The following is a 14,579-nucleotide window of genomic DNA, read 5'->3' on the forward strand; positions in this document are numbered from 1 at the left end:
TCAGGGCACATCCTTCAGTTCCAGGTTTCTGGCAGTCTACTGTTAACAAGCCCCCTTCAAGTATGTCTTCCTCATAGATTCCAGAAACACAAAGATTTTCATGAAAAGGCCTAATCCTGTCAAACTAAGCTTTTTTGGCTTAACTAACAGATAGTATGCTGGTGGGAAAAGAAACCTGCCACAAACCAAACCACAAGATAAAACGTTACTTACATTTTAGTTTGCATCACAATTTTTATCAAATTTAGAATTTACCCATTTTTAGACTGTAATTCTTTTGATTCTGCTTATCTGGACCTCCAAGTGTCTTTATATGGGCCATCAATGGCTGTCTACAAATGCCTATCAAATACATCTTTTCCTCTTTCTCTTGTTTTGGGAATCCCATTTCAGGAGACTACATTTGTTTTGTAATGTGCAAGCACTTATGTATTCATTTCAATACGACAAGATAAAACAGGATATAGAGTTTGTTAGCACTAGAACTATGCATATTTACTTTCCATATTGCAAATATATGCAATTTATGTAGCACCTACTGTATTCAGCTGTATTAGAGCTGAATCAATGGGTGGCATTTCACTCCTTTTATGCACAATTTATTAACACAATGGAGGTAACTAATTTAAAAGGTCTCAGATACCTTCCAACGAAAGGAAAAATTCTGTGTACTGCCTTAATTAAAGGCAAATAGCACTGCAGTGCTTCAGTCTAAGTGTTGGTTGTAGTCTGTTGGTTTAAGTTTGCATGGATTTTGTTGAAAACCAGGGAATGATTTTATTGCTATTAAAAAAAAATACCCAAAACTCCGTCTCTGCCCTGAGTACAGAAGACAGTGAGTCTCCACTTCCCATGGGAAGAGTAAAAGGCAGAGCAGAGTCATGGACTGTTCTTTATCACAGTGATGTAGGGAAACAATCAGGGCTTTTTTTGTCTCTTTGTGTATGCTGCTCTTCCTCATTATATTAAGCTTGGAAAAAATTCTCCTGTCAACTTTCAATTTTCCTTTTTCCACCCTGGTGCTGTTTTTCATTATTATGTCCCATTCACCTTTAAAACAAATACAAATGAAAGAAAGGAAAGAGAAATGTGCAAAAATGGCAACTATTGTGTTTTAATTCAAAGGAGGTGACAACTCTGAAATATTCTTCTTTTGTAGATGACTTCTATTTATTAAAATGCCTTTGCTAGTAACAGCTTAGGAGGAAATTTTTGTTATTTATTTTGTTTTACTTTAAAGAGTTCTTTAAAGTCCATTCTATGTGTTCTTTTAACAGTCCACTCTATGATGGATGTTCTGGGAAGATGCCTGTAATACAGTTTTTTACTAATATTAGTTAAAATAAAATTATAAAATCATAACAATGTTGATATTTTTGCAGATTGAATTTTCTTGCTTTACTGTTTTTGAAAGTGATGTAGCACAAAAAATCAGAACTCCAGCAGCAGCATAGGAGGCTTGCTCCTCCTATGCCAGAATTAAAATAAAATTCTAGCTCATTGGAAGAGAAACTGTTATGGTAAGGATTGTGTTCTGCTGAGGAAAGTTTATTAAGGATTCTAAGGCTGATTTTCTTGAACAGAGTTTGTGTAATCTCTCTTAACACAGATGTAAATCTTTGTCATGTGTATTAATGGAAGACCTTATTCCTAAAGCAGGTAATTTGCACTTTTTGATTTCTTTTCTTCTTATGTTAAATTTAGAGGCAAATCAGCCCAAACCATAATTTTGAAAATTGTTTCATAGAATTCCTCACAGTAATGCCAGAGAAATAAAAGCACAGAGTAGATTCTTATCTTTAAACAATTTAAATAATGATAGGATTGTAGAAAATTAAGGGTTGGAAGGAATTTAAAGATCATCAGTCCTCATCCCCCTTCCACTTCCCTCTAGACTATGTTGCTCAAGACCTTACCCATCCCGGCTTTGCGCACTGCCAGGGATGGTCCATCCACAACCTCTCTGGGCAACCTTTTCCAGGGTCTCACCACCCTCACAACAAAGAATTTTTTTCCTAATATCCAACCTAAATTTCCCCTCTGTCAATTTGTATTCATTACTCCTTGTCCAGTCACTATAGTTCCTGATCAAGGGTCTCTCTCTGGCTTCCCAAATACTGGAAATGTGTTATGAGGTCTCCATGTCACCTTCTCTTCTCCAGGCTGAACAGCCCCAACTTTCTTAGCCTGTCCTCTTATCAACTGGTCCTCCAGTCTCCTTACTGGTTTTGTGTCCTCCTCTGGACTTGCTCCAACAGTTCCATGTCTTTATGTTGTGTCACAGACATCTTTTATGAAAATTCCTTTCCTTAGGATTTTTCCTCCTGAGAAGCTGAGAGGCCTCAGGAACAAAATGTAACCATTGATTATCTGCTGCTGTGGAATGCATCAGGTGCATCTGTGATTGGCTCATGTGGTTGTTTCTAATTAATGGCCAATCACAGCCCAGCTGGCTCAGAACTCTCTGTCCGAGCCACAAGCCTTTGTTATCATTCTTTCTTTTTCTATTCTTAGCTAGCCTTCTGATGAAATCCTTTCTTCTATTCTTTTAGTATAGTTTTAATATAATATATATCATAAAATAATAAATTGAGCCTTTTGAAACATGGAGTCAGATCCTCCTCTCTTCCCTCATCCAAGAACCCCTGTGAACATGGCCACAATGTTGGGGACAGCAGTACTGTAAGCAGTTCCCCAGGTGGGATCTCAGCCACTATTTTATCCATCAAGTCATCAATCCATTAAATCCACATCTCTCCAGTTTAGAGACACTAACAGTCAACTTTGGATGCATTCTGTTTTGCTAAAACCACTGCTTTATGACTTGTGGTCTTTATTTGAATAAACGCTGTTATTGGAAAAAAAATAAAATCATTCAGCATTGACTTTGCACAGGTCCAAAATTAATTATACTGTTATTAATTATAATTATACTGTGAAAAACTTAGGAGAATGGAATACAAGAATAATGGGAGGGGGGGAAAAAGAGAAAGCCATAGCAGGAGCAAGGGATGACAAAGAGTGAGGCTGGTGTTCAGATAGCCTCAACAAACTTGATTATAGTACACTTCTCAATGATAAAAGATTATTTTGTTGAGGTGACTTCCTTTAGAATTTTTGCAATTATTTTTTGCTACCCTTCTTAAAATTAACAATTTTTGTGGGTTTTAATGTCAGCAGGCTTCAAGTTTAACTCTTGTCAGAATACATATTATGGGATACAGTGGTGATAGGTCATGAAAATATTTCTAAAAATTCATGGTGAGCCTAAAAGAAAACATTCCTTTCCAAAAGACTTCAGAAATTATAGATGTCAAAGACATTTAAAGAAGATGGGATGTTAAAAAGTTGGCAGGAGAGGAAACATGGTAGGATTGTGAATTGAAGCAGAAAATCAATGTAATTAAAAAAATATGGTGATTATATTCAGAGATTTACTTGAAATCAGTGTGTCTTTAGGGAGAACACGGTTTTGTCTTCCTATTTCACATAGCAGTATTTTGTGCATTTGTAGAAAACTAATACAGCTCAAAATGAATAAAAAAACTGCCTAAAAGAAGAATCCTGCTTAATCATTCTAGACTGGATTTCATATCAGGTCCGAAGCTGAACTCTTGAAAATACTGATATATGCAACACATCCTATTTTGCTAAGACATTAAACCAGCTTTCCTAAGCACCTGATATTTTAAAAAAGTGATAACAGGCCTTTCCTTCTTTTGGACCAGGTAATTTTAGTCTCTTCTCATTCCTTTTCAGTGCTATTTTTACCCTAGTGAAAATCTCCAGCTCCTAAGAAAACCAATACCAACTGGAGGCAGAGTACATTAGAATGAATCCCGTTAAATATAACCTCAGGTTGTGCACTTAATCGGGATGGATTTTCCAACCCATCATTAAGGCACACTGTGACTTAGATCAACATAATGAGTAGCAGTGCCTGAGGCTGTGTCTACCCTAATACAACAGTCTTGGTCTAAACTTTCCAAGTGTACTCGTTGAATCTGGAAAATGAAGGAGTATATATATCAATACTCCCTTTTTTGTTTGCTCATTTCTTGTGGGTTTTTTTTTTGGGGGGGGTTGTTTTGTTTTTTGTTTTTGTGGGGGTTTTTTGTTTGTTTGTTTTTTGGTTTGTTTTTTGTTTTTTTGTTTAATGCAAACTAAAACTAGTTAGGTGATGATTCAAATTAAATCACTTTGTACGTGTCTGGGAAAAAAATGCATAATTGTTTGCCTGTGCAAATGTGCTTTCTGATGCTGGCAAGAATAATAATTCATTTGGTTTTTCATCATGATGCATTACGAAAATTCTTTGGTGTCTCACTATATAAAACCAGCTTCTATTAAATAGGTGTATATATGCCCACGTGCATGTAAATGCACATAATCATTCTGAAAGTGCTTGTAAAATAATGGCAGTTTTGATGCAGAACTACAGTTTATTTCTTCAGTCCAGTTCAGAGCTTACACTGTCAAGGATAAATGAACAATAAATCATTCCAGTATAATGTTCCTGGAAAGCTAGTTGAGTGCAATTAAAATAAGAAAACTGGTGGTATTTAAACTATTTATTAAATCAGTATGATAAAATAGTTACATTAATTACCAGCAGAGATAACATGTGAGCTATGACTATGGACTACAAGAAGCAAGCAGTCTGTCTAAATCAATTTTAATTTCTATATTTCTCATAGAGCAATGTAAAGTGAGTTGTCCCTTTGCTGAATTGAAGAAGTGAATAAAAAATTTAGAAGTCCACTATCCTGAGTTTCTGTAAATGTTAACATCCTTTTTGTTGAATCTATTGCATGTATATCTGCTCATTCAGGGTGAAATTTGCTGGGCTTGTAACCTTTGCTTTTGAAGACTGAGAAAAAAGCCTTCTAAACTTTTCAGCAGATGTGTTCTGTTATTGTCATGCCTGCTTAAATGCTGCCATGCCTTGAACAATATATTTCAGTAAACAATTACATCTCCTGAGGCTATCTTGCTCTGAAGATCTGAATGTCCCAGGTCTTAATGGCAACCTTAATCACAAAAAATGGGTATTCAGATTGTTAAAGCCACTTATTTGCTTGGATATTTAATTGCCTTTTATGTAAACAGAAGTATAAATGATTATTTTGTGTTTTTCATAATTATATCAAGTAAATCAAATTTCAGTACAATAATTTAGAAGTAAAATAAGTAGGCTATTAAAATATGGAGAGTTTATTATATGACAGATTTATGTCTATATATTTATTCAATAAATTATGATTCTCATAATATTTATTCTTTATCTCATTTATCCAAGAGATTTCTGAAGCATGTCTATAAACTTATGTACACAGGTGTGTGTTTATATGTGTACACATTGCGTGCCGCCAGAAGGGACTAGATGAGGTATAGTTTGAGTTAAGATATGTAGGAAATATTATAAGAAAGGAATATTTAGTTTTGTTTTATCAAGGAAGCACAACCATGCAGAGCACCCAGAAAGTGAAACTGTAGCTTTTTTAGATTGATTTTTATTGACTGTATTCACTTAGCTGAAATAAAATGTGGTCAAGCATTTTGTATTATGAGAAGAAATGAAAGTTTTGTAAGACTCTCACAAAGATGTAATAGCATCTGACAGATTGCATTAATGTGTGTTTCCACACTGAGAATACTGTTTTAATTAGCACATAAAGAAATCAGGGTAGTGCCAAAATTGGTGAAATGCATGATGAAGAATAAAGTTACTAAAGATAAGTACTGTTTATTTGATATCAAACAGTGCAACTGCAGTATGAAATTATCCTTACAAAATGATATATATATTTATAGTGGGAATGAAAAATGGCCTAAATTACAAAGAAATATATTAATGGGGACTTACCCAACCTGTACTAATTCTGTGATGAAGTTATGGATAAAAAAAAAGCCTACCGTGGCATTTATCTTGACAAAATGTGTTGCTGAGATTTGATAAGAAAATGTGTTGGCTTTATTTAAGCCTGGCAAAATGGTCAGTAATACAGGCTGTCAGAAAATTTTCAGGTACACTTAATGTCTTTGTATTTGCTATGTCTTTTTGTTTGTTGCCTTTAGCTGTTCAGCAGAGATCACATCTGATGTAATCCTGATGTGATGAACAGTTATAATGCTGATTTGATTTGATATGATTTGATTTGATATGCTTTCATCAGGAATTTTACTGTTCTTACTTAGGTATACTATTTCTACTCCTTGACCATGGACCTACTTCTGCAGCCAAATCTTCCTAGAAACTCTGGGAAATATTTTTTAATCCTCTTTTACACTGTCTGCATGAAGGGAACTTTATATTCTTTATCTTTATTCCTTAGTGTTTATACCAGATTAAAAAGAGATGCCTTAACAAAACTCTTAGATTGCTTAGGGATAAATAGAAGTAGCAATGTTGTGGCAAGACATCTGGCAGACCTTCCAGTGCCTTTTCCTGAGCTGAAGCTCTATTTCATCTTCTGTTCATCAACAGCTGTTCAAGCCATGGATGTACTCAGTTTTATGTAAATGTAGGAAAATAGCCACTAGAAAAATCTTATCAGATTATTCAGTTGTTTTCTATAAGTTATTGTATTTCCATACTTTTTGTTTAGAAAATCAAATTAGTCTTTTTCTCTACATTTTTATTGGAAGTGTACTTTTACATTCAGTTGTTTTTTTCTTTACATTGAGTCTTGTCATAAATTCTGAATTACTTATTTAACTAATGAGTAGGCAAAATTTATTCTGCAACTCCCTTTGAGAAATGGGGAAAAGGAACATTAAGTTTGATCAGTCTTCTGTATTTCAAATAGTAACTCCTGCTACCTGCCCTTCTGTGAACATATTTTATTTTCACTAAGCCTTACCTGATTTTTTTCACTTCAGATTTTTTGAGAACAAGTGACACCTTGGTAGGATATGTACTTAGATTTTGTCTTGTAGATGTGCTGCTAAAGGAATGGAACCAAATTTCCATTGAAAGAAAAGCTTTTTCTTTTGTGGCGTCATGATAGCATTTTAAATATATCTGTCAATTATTTTCAGGCTTTTAGGTTCCCCAGCTGATATGCCCATATATGCTTTAACAGAAAAGTGTTCTGATCAATCTTTCCAGTGCTTTGTTCTCTTAAACTGCAACATTGAACACTAGCCACACACGATTGCCATAAAATTCCAAGGAATATATTTTCTTCTCTTTTCTTGGTTTGCTGTTGTCTTATTGCCCTCATACAAATTTTGAAAGCAGACAACTACCACATATTTCTTTCAGGCATCAAAAAGTCCTTAGTTTTATATGGAAGGCCTTAAAAAACCTAGGAGAGGGCCTCTGGCAGAGAAAAAAAAAATGTTGGTTTCAAGTTTTGAAATTCCTTTCTTCAGAGGTTGGAGCAGGACTTTTTGTAGTTTGAGCAAGACTTGGAAAGAATCTGGCTAAGCATCAAAAAATCCCAGGAATTTTTCCAGTTGTTTTATAGTTTCTACTGTAGATTTTTTTTGTAATAGCTTGCATTCTTGATGCATTTGTCACTATGTCATCTCTAATGATTACATAGTCAATATAGTCTATCTTAATTTGCAGCTGGTTTATAGAATTTTAGAAATTTCATCTGTTATTTCTAAAAATCTGTCAGATTTTCAGTGAGGTATTACCATCTCTTAGGCCAGTAATATAATCTCTCAGTATTTAGTCTCTTTATAGATTTTACTGTAATTGTGGGTTTTAAATTCTTTTTGTGCCTCTCGACATCTTGATCATTGCACCACAGAATGTGTTTTGGCTCTGTTCTGTCTTTGAGCTGCTTTGCTTTCCTCAAACTTTTGCTGTTGTAATGTGTCCTATTGTTGATGTCACTTGCAAGTGCAAAATGTTTTCCTGACCAATCATTTGCCATATATGTTCTGTATTTTCACAGTAGGTCAGACCTCTCACATTCCTGACATCTTAATAGGTGATGCAGGGTCTTATTACTGGGTTCTGTCACATCCCTATAGTGTGCAAAATAAAAAGTTTTATAGCAAAAATAAGCAATGAGATTAAAAGTCACATGCTTAAATAATTAAGCCACATGCTTAAAATATTACTAATGTCAGTAATATTGGTGGTGGTTTTCACAGAAACTAATCTGGAGCAGAGAGTTCATTGCTAATGACAAGCCCAAGACTGCTACTGGTGAAAACAAACCCCATTACTTCTACAAATAGACTTCAATTTAACTTACAATATAAATAATGTAAACTATAAGAAATAGAACAGAGAACGAAATATTAATTTAGAACTGACCTTGCAATAGAGCTTAAAAATATTTTTGTTAAAGTTTTTACCATATAAGTACTTAAAATCAGCCACAAGAATAATTAGCATAACAATATTTCCTTCTGGGATTCTTGTCAATTATAAAATTTTTATTTTGCAGTGTTCAGAAATACTTTTTGAAGAACATTAGATTTTTCTTCCATCTGTAGCAAATCCCGATTTGGCAAAACCAGGAGTCTCTTCAATCTCAAAATAGTCATAAAAACAAAAATGCAGATAGCATCTTCCAGAGGGTCTCTTCTTGCATTCCTTCATAAGACTTTTATTCCAGTATCTATTCAGTCCTCAAAAGATTTAAGGGAATTATTTTGTGCTCTAATGCAGCAAACAGCTTATTAATTGATCATGACACTAATTTACTGGTATTTATAACTCTGCCCTGGTAAATGTCATATATTTAGCAAACAACTTGAGGAAGGTGAATAGCCTGACATGTTCTGCCTTTTTTCTGGCATTTCTTTTAGTTCCTGATACATTCAGTGATACCTTTTGTTTAATAAGTCTTTCTGTCCATATTTATTGTTCTATGCGATATTTTACTCAGTAACAGGTGTTTAGTTAAATTTGTATAGTTACATTTTTGACATGAAAGAAAAAAAATTATGCTGGGTTAAATACAATATATTATTAGCACTGGAGCATCAACTTTGAATAGTCTTTTAATCTTTATTTAATTTAATATATTATACAAATTACAACATATTCCTATCCTTGTTCCTATCCCATATGCATTATAATTTGACCTTTAATGTTAGCTGCCAATAACCCATCTGAACCTGTACTCATTAATCTAATTACTGAAAAGATTGGAGCTCTTGCCTGAATCTCCTTTCTAGGGAAAGCAGATGTGTCACAAGACAGGATAGATCAGAAATATCAAAGCCTTTCAGAAACTCACTTACTTGCATATACTCTCTCTAAGTGTGTTTCCTTGCAGTGTGGCCCTGGGGGTAAAAATTCATTACTCATTAACCTCACTTTTTTGGGGGGCGGGGGGGGGGGGGGGGCAGGGGGAATGGTGTTTAAGTAAAAATATCTAATAAAAATAACTTCATTGTGTTCAATTTACTATCTTCACACCACTGCTATTTTGCTTCGTTGAAAAACCTTTCTCATTTACATTAAATTTGAACAATGTTTCCAAGTTTCTATTTGCATTCTGTTGCCTCACATACACATATCATTTTATTTAAATCACAGAATATTCTGAGTTGGACCCACAAGGGTCTTTGTGTCCAACTGTTTTGTGAGTGGGAGTTGAACTCTCTAAGTACTTATTTACTCTTTCCCCTATGCATTACATTTCTATGAAATGAGACCTAAAATTAATTGTACTCTTTCCATATTTACCATGGTAGAATCTGGCTTGAGCCCTTATTGAGGCTAGAAATTTCAATTCTGTGTTTTAGGAACATTTTAGTTCTGGAAGTGCAAGACATAAGTGATACCAGATAAAGACATCCAAGACTCCCTTTTCTCTAGTTTTCCTACTGTGCCCAAATTTTAAAGACATAGCTTTATAAAGACACTGTTTGTCTCAGTCAGAAAAAGAAGAAAGAGGACTTTATAGCAAGATATAAAAAAGAACATCTTTTATTTGCAAGAATGAAAATTTTCTGGTGGCTTTCCAGTGCTACTGAACTTATATAGGTCAAATTAAATTGAAGTAGATGTAGTAGTAAATTTGGCTGCATCTAAGAAGCTGACTTTTTTCCACTTCAGAGGCTAATGAATTTCATATTATTTGCTTTCATTTATCATACTAAAACATAAAGATACAATATAGCAAATTTATTAGTTTTGAGCCCCAAATTGCTTCACAGAAACGGGATGATCTTGTCAGCTGATGTAGTAGAAACAGAATAAGTGGAGGGGAAAAAATACAGAGCTATTTTCTTCATGGGTTATTAATAAAATTCCTTCTTGCATTACAGTGACTTGTATGGTGGTTTGTTGGTTTTCTCTTTTTCTAAAACAGTACACAGCTCTTCTCTGTGGTTGTCTGGGAGAGACTGAGAGCACATTGGTGATAATTGGTCTCTCCTGAGGTTTTTTGTGCTTTCACAGAATCATAGAATAGTTTGGGTTGGAAGGAACCTTAAGGATCTTTTGGTTTCACCCCTCCCTGCCTGGCAGGGATGCCTTCCACTAGATCAAGTTTGGTGGTATTGTATAGTAACTCTGGGCCTTCAGAAGTATGAATACTGCAATGCCATCACCTGACTGGTGGAATTTGTTCCATATAATCTTTATTCCTATTTATTTTACTTTATGTAAAAATACTTCTTCTACAAATATTTTCAAATAAAATTGTTCCATTCTTCCACCTAAGCAGCAGTTCTCTGAAAATCCCTCTGATACCTATGCCTCCAGAGACATCACAAAAAACAGAATGGAAAGCAATTTTTATTTTTCATCCTTCTGTGCACTAGTCTGAAACAAATTAGGATTGGGAGATCCTAAGTCAGAAATACAATTTAATAGGAGAATTAAAATAAATGCAATAATACAAAACCACTGACAGATTCAGAGTACAACTTGACACCCTGTGGGCCAGGGTGTTGGTAGCAGTCCCATTAAATGGTGGCTGCAGCCCTCCTGCAGTGACAGTTGTGGTTCTGTTGGAGTGGTGATCTTGTAGAAGGGTTTGATCTTACTCTGAATGTCCAGTAGTGGTTATGTAGCTCTTGTCCTCTGGGAATTCAGTGGATAAATCTGCATGTGGTGCTCCAAACCTCAGATTATATCCAGGTAGGAATGCGTGGCTCCTCCCCCTGGGCAGAGCATCTCCCAGTGGGATGGTGTAATTTTATCAGCCATGCAGTGACACTCAAAGGCCCATTAACAGAAGATATCCCCTGGAGTTATCAGGACTAAGTCATGAAGGAGATAAAGAACACTGTTCCACCTGGTTTTAATAGCTTATGAAGATGGTGATAGAATACATACTTCGGGGTACATCTTACGTTGTAACCTAAGACATTCTGTAATACCCCTCCTATTCTGGAGACTTTATTTGTGGGGTTTTTTTTGTTGTTGTTTTTTGTTTGTTTGTTTGGTTGGTTAGTTTTGGTTTTGGTTTTTTTTTTTGTTTTTGGAATCTTTCTCTGTTCCTGGTGAGGTGGCAATGTTCTTATTCTTTTGAATACACCTACAACTTGTTCTTTCAACCATTTCTTGTATATCAAGTATGTTGGTCTCATATCAGAACTAAATAGTAGATGGCAGATGATTGATGTGTATTTAATTGCCATAAAATGATATTGCCCTGTAATTAGGCTGACAAAAAGTCCTATGCTTTCAGAGGTTAGTCCTTCTAAGACCTGTATGTTATACACCTTAGTAACTTTTCATGCTTGGCTAAAATCTATTTCTAGTATCTGAAAAAAGGCCAGTTTATTTTAAAGTCATTTTCTTTTGAATTTTAACATTGTTGTTTTTCCGTCATTTCATTTTCTTGTGATGGCAAGTGTCATGGGGTGAGCTGGCTTTGCACAGGGGATGTGAAGCACAGATAATATATTTGATTTTCCTGTGATTACACTGGTCATAGAAGAACAAGGACTTGAGCCCAAGATCTTCAAAATATCTGTCTACAACTTTTCTACAACAAGTAATTTATTCCAAATATTGTACTTTCAGTCTGAAGAGATGAATGAGTATTTACTTCCATTTGAGAAGAGAACTTACTTTCATTTATCAACATATATACAATAATTTTAAAATATTTGATTAAAGTATACATTGTCTTTGATATAAAGGATATTAACAGGGAACAACTGAAATTTAGTTTATCCTTGATCATGCAGTATTATAGAGATTTACAGTTTCCAGCCTAATTTAGCAGTCTTCATTTTAAGCATTTAAATGTAAAATCATTATTCTCTTTTTATTAACTGAAGTACATGTAGGACCTCTGTAGGTAATCTGCTACTGGGACTGTCAAAGTAGAATTAATACTGGATATACTTGTGTTTATTTTCCAAATGTCATTAGGATTAGCTGTTTTTCATCTCCTTTGTGTTTTCTAAACACTATTAGAAATCAATTCTTTACATTTAATATAATAAAATTAATATTTTTATTGTCTAATTAATTTTGTTAATAATTAAGTAAATGTGTTCTTAATTATTTAAAAATTTTGTTTTTTAATTAATAATTAAATTGTCTAAAATAACAATCCCCTTTTTTTCTGAGGCAGAGACTCTCCGTCCTTCAGATACCTGAGTGCCCACTGTATGTTTGTGATTAGCTATAATATGGTCAGTGAATTAATAAATTAAAAATCAGCATGTTTGCCAAATCAAGATCCTGTTATTTCAGGGTGTACTACAGATAGTCAAATGTATCTGTGCAGAGGAAATGGAGAGACCTTATTCCACAACAGGTCTGAACAGCTGTTCCAAGCTGATTGAATTCTACATCATGGTTTTCAACTGCTTCATACAGCTAACAATTATGTTATGATAAAACACTATATATGGCTGGTTGCTAATGGCAGCAGACTGTCACAAATCACAGACATTTTGGTAGCAATGCAGGCGGGCTGAGGTGGAAGAGTAAGGTGAATATCAGTCTCATAAATCTGGGCTGCTTTGAAAAACCTCATGAATGGTTTGTTATTACTTCTGTGTGTTTTCTTTTTTCCCTTACCCTGATCCTGAGTGTCTGATCACTGTGATACTTATGTGAATATGCAGTAGATTGTTATTTTTCATTACTATTCCTAGTCAAGACTTTTCCTCAGTATCACCAAATGGCTAGTACACTTTGAAAACTGGTACACTATTAGCAGATTCAGCAGGATACTCTAAATATTTTAGTTTTCTTCATTTTGGCTTGTTTCCCATTAGTAAATCATAGTCCTTTTCCTTTCCAAGTGAACGATCTTTTGAGAACAAAATTTCTGTGCTATAATATGACTAAGATTTGACCTGCAGGCTCTATCTCTCTAAAGAAAACTTAGCCCCTTAAGTGTTTCACTCTGAAAATACTTTCTCTGGAGTGGAAAAATTCTAAAAGGAAATATGACAAAAGCAAATGATGCTAAGGCGGGAGTTCCATTCTGCACAGGTCTGTATGAAAAAAACATAAATGAGAAATATTTTAAAAGTTAAAATTTAAGTGAAAAAGGATGGAGCATTCTTTTTTTATCTCCTGTCTATCAAAAGCTTGTAAATTGTAAGAACAGTATTTTATTTGTTTCTCAAATTCTGTGTAGGTTTATAAGGAATCTTGTTTCTGGTGTACAAACTTCAGGTGTTTCAGAAGTAAAACTGAATTTTGAGTGACTGCTCACAAAGATGTGTTTATGACAGGTAGGAGGGTATCCTTACTTAAAGAACAGTAGCTGGACTTTAAATTAAAGAAACTCTTCCCCAACAATCTGCTTTTGAGGTGCTGAACATCACAGTACATTTTTCCTCCTTATGCTCCTGAAATCCCTATTAAGGGCGACTCCAGGCATGTAAGAGAGCACAGGATGCAAGTTTGGAAAGATGTCACATTCTTAAAGTTACTTGAATTCTGATTTAATGGATTGTTGGACTGGTTGGTGTCACTAGAATTCCACAACAATTACTCAACGAGTTCTTTTGTTAACTAGTGAATCACTAAGTCTCTTTCAGGACAGACAGATATACCCTGTTCTTTGTCTTTGAGTTTACTAGCTTTGAAATAGTCAGGAGTAACAACCTGTACAGTGACATACAGTGCTATCAGGAAGCTCTAATGCAGGAAGAGGATGTTTCTTGATAGCTTTCAATCTCTAAATTTTATTACAAGTTAAATGCTCAAAATAATGAGATATGAGGTCAGTATCATATCTTTCTTTGCATATTGATGTCTACAGATGGTTAAGACAAAAAAGCTCATGATAATTTTTATCCATGATATTACAAAAATGAACTTCAATCAGTTTTCAAAGTTCCTTATTATGACTTTAGACCAAACATTTTTTTAAAGTGAAAATCTACATCTAATATACATCTATGTTAATTTATTTTGTACAAAAAAATTCAAATTCATTTGTAGTCTGAAGTATCTCAAGATGTATAAACCCAGCAAAGTTGATGGGATGAAAGTGTCTCTCAGAGATAATGTATGAGTGGGTAAAACCTTGACTTACAGTTCTTCTGGGAGACAAGTGTCACTTTTCTGTGTGCTAAAATTGCATCGGTAAAAACACTTTTCCAGCTACCACAGCCTAATAGATTGGAAGAAAAGAACAAAAGTAGAACTGCCTGGTGGAGATTTTTTTGTTAGAGCT

The sequence above is a fragment of the Molothrus ater genome, chromosome 4 (genome assembly GCF_012460135.2).
Source record: "Molothrus ater isolate BHLD 08-10-18 breed brown headed cowbird chromosome 4, BPBGC_Mater_1.1, whole genome shotgun sequence".
NCBI lineage: Eukaryota > Metazoa > Chordata > Aves > Passeriformes > Icteridae > Molothrus > Molothrus ater.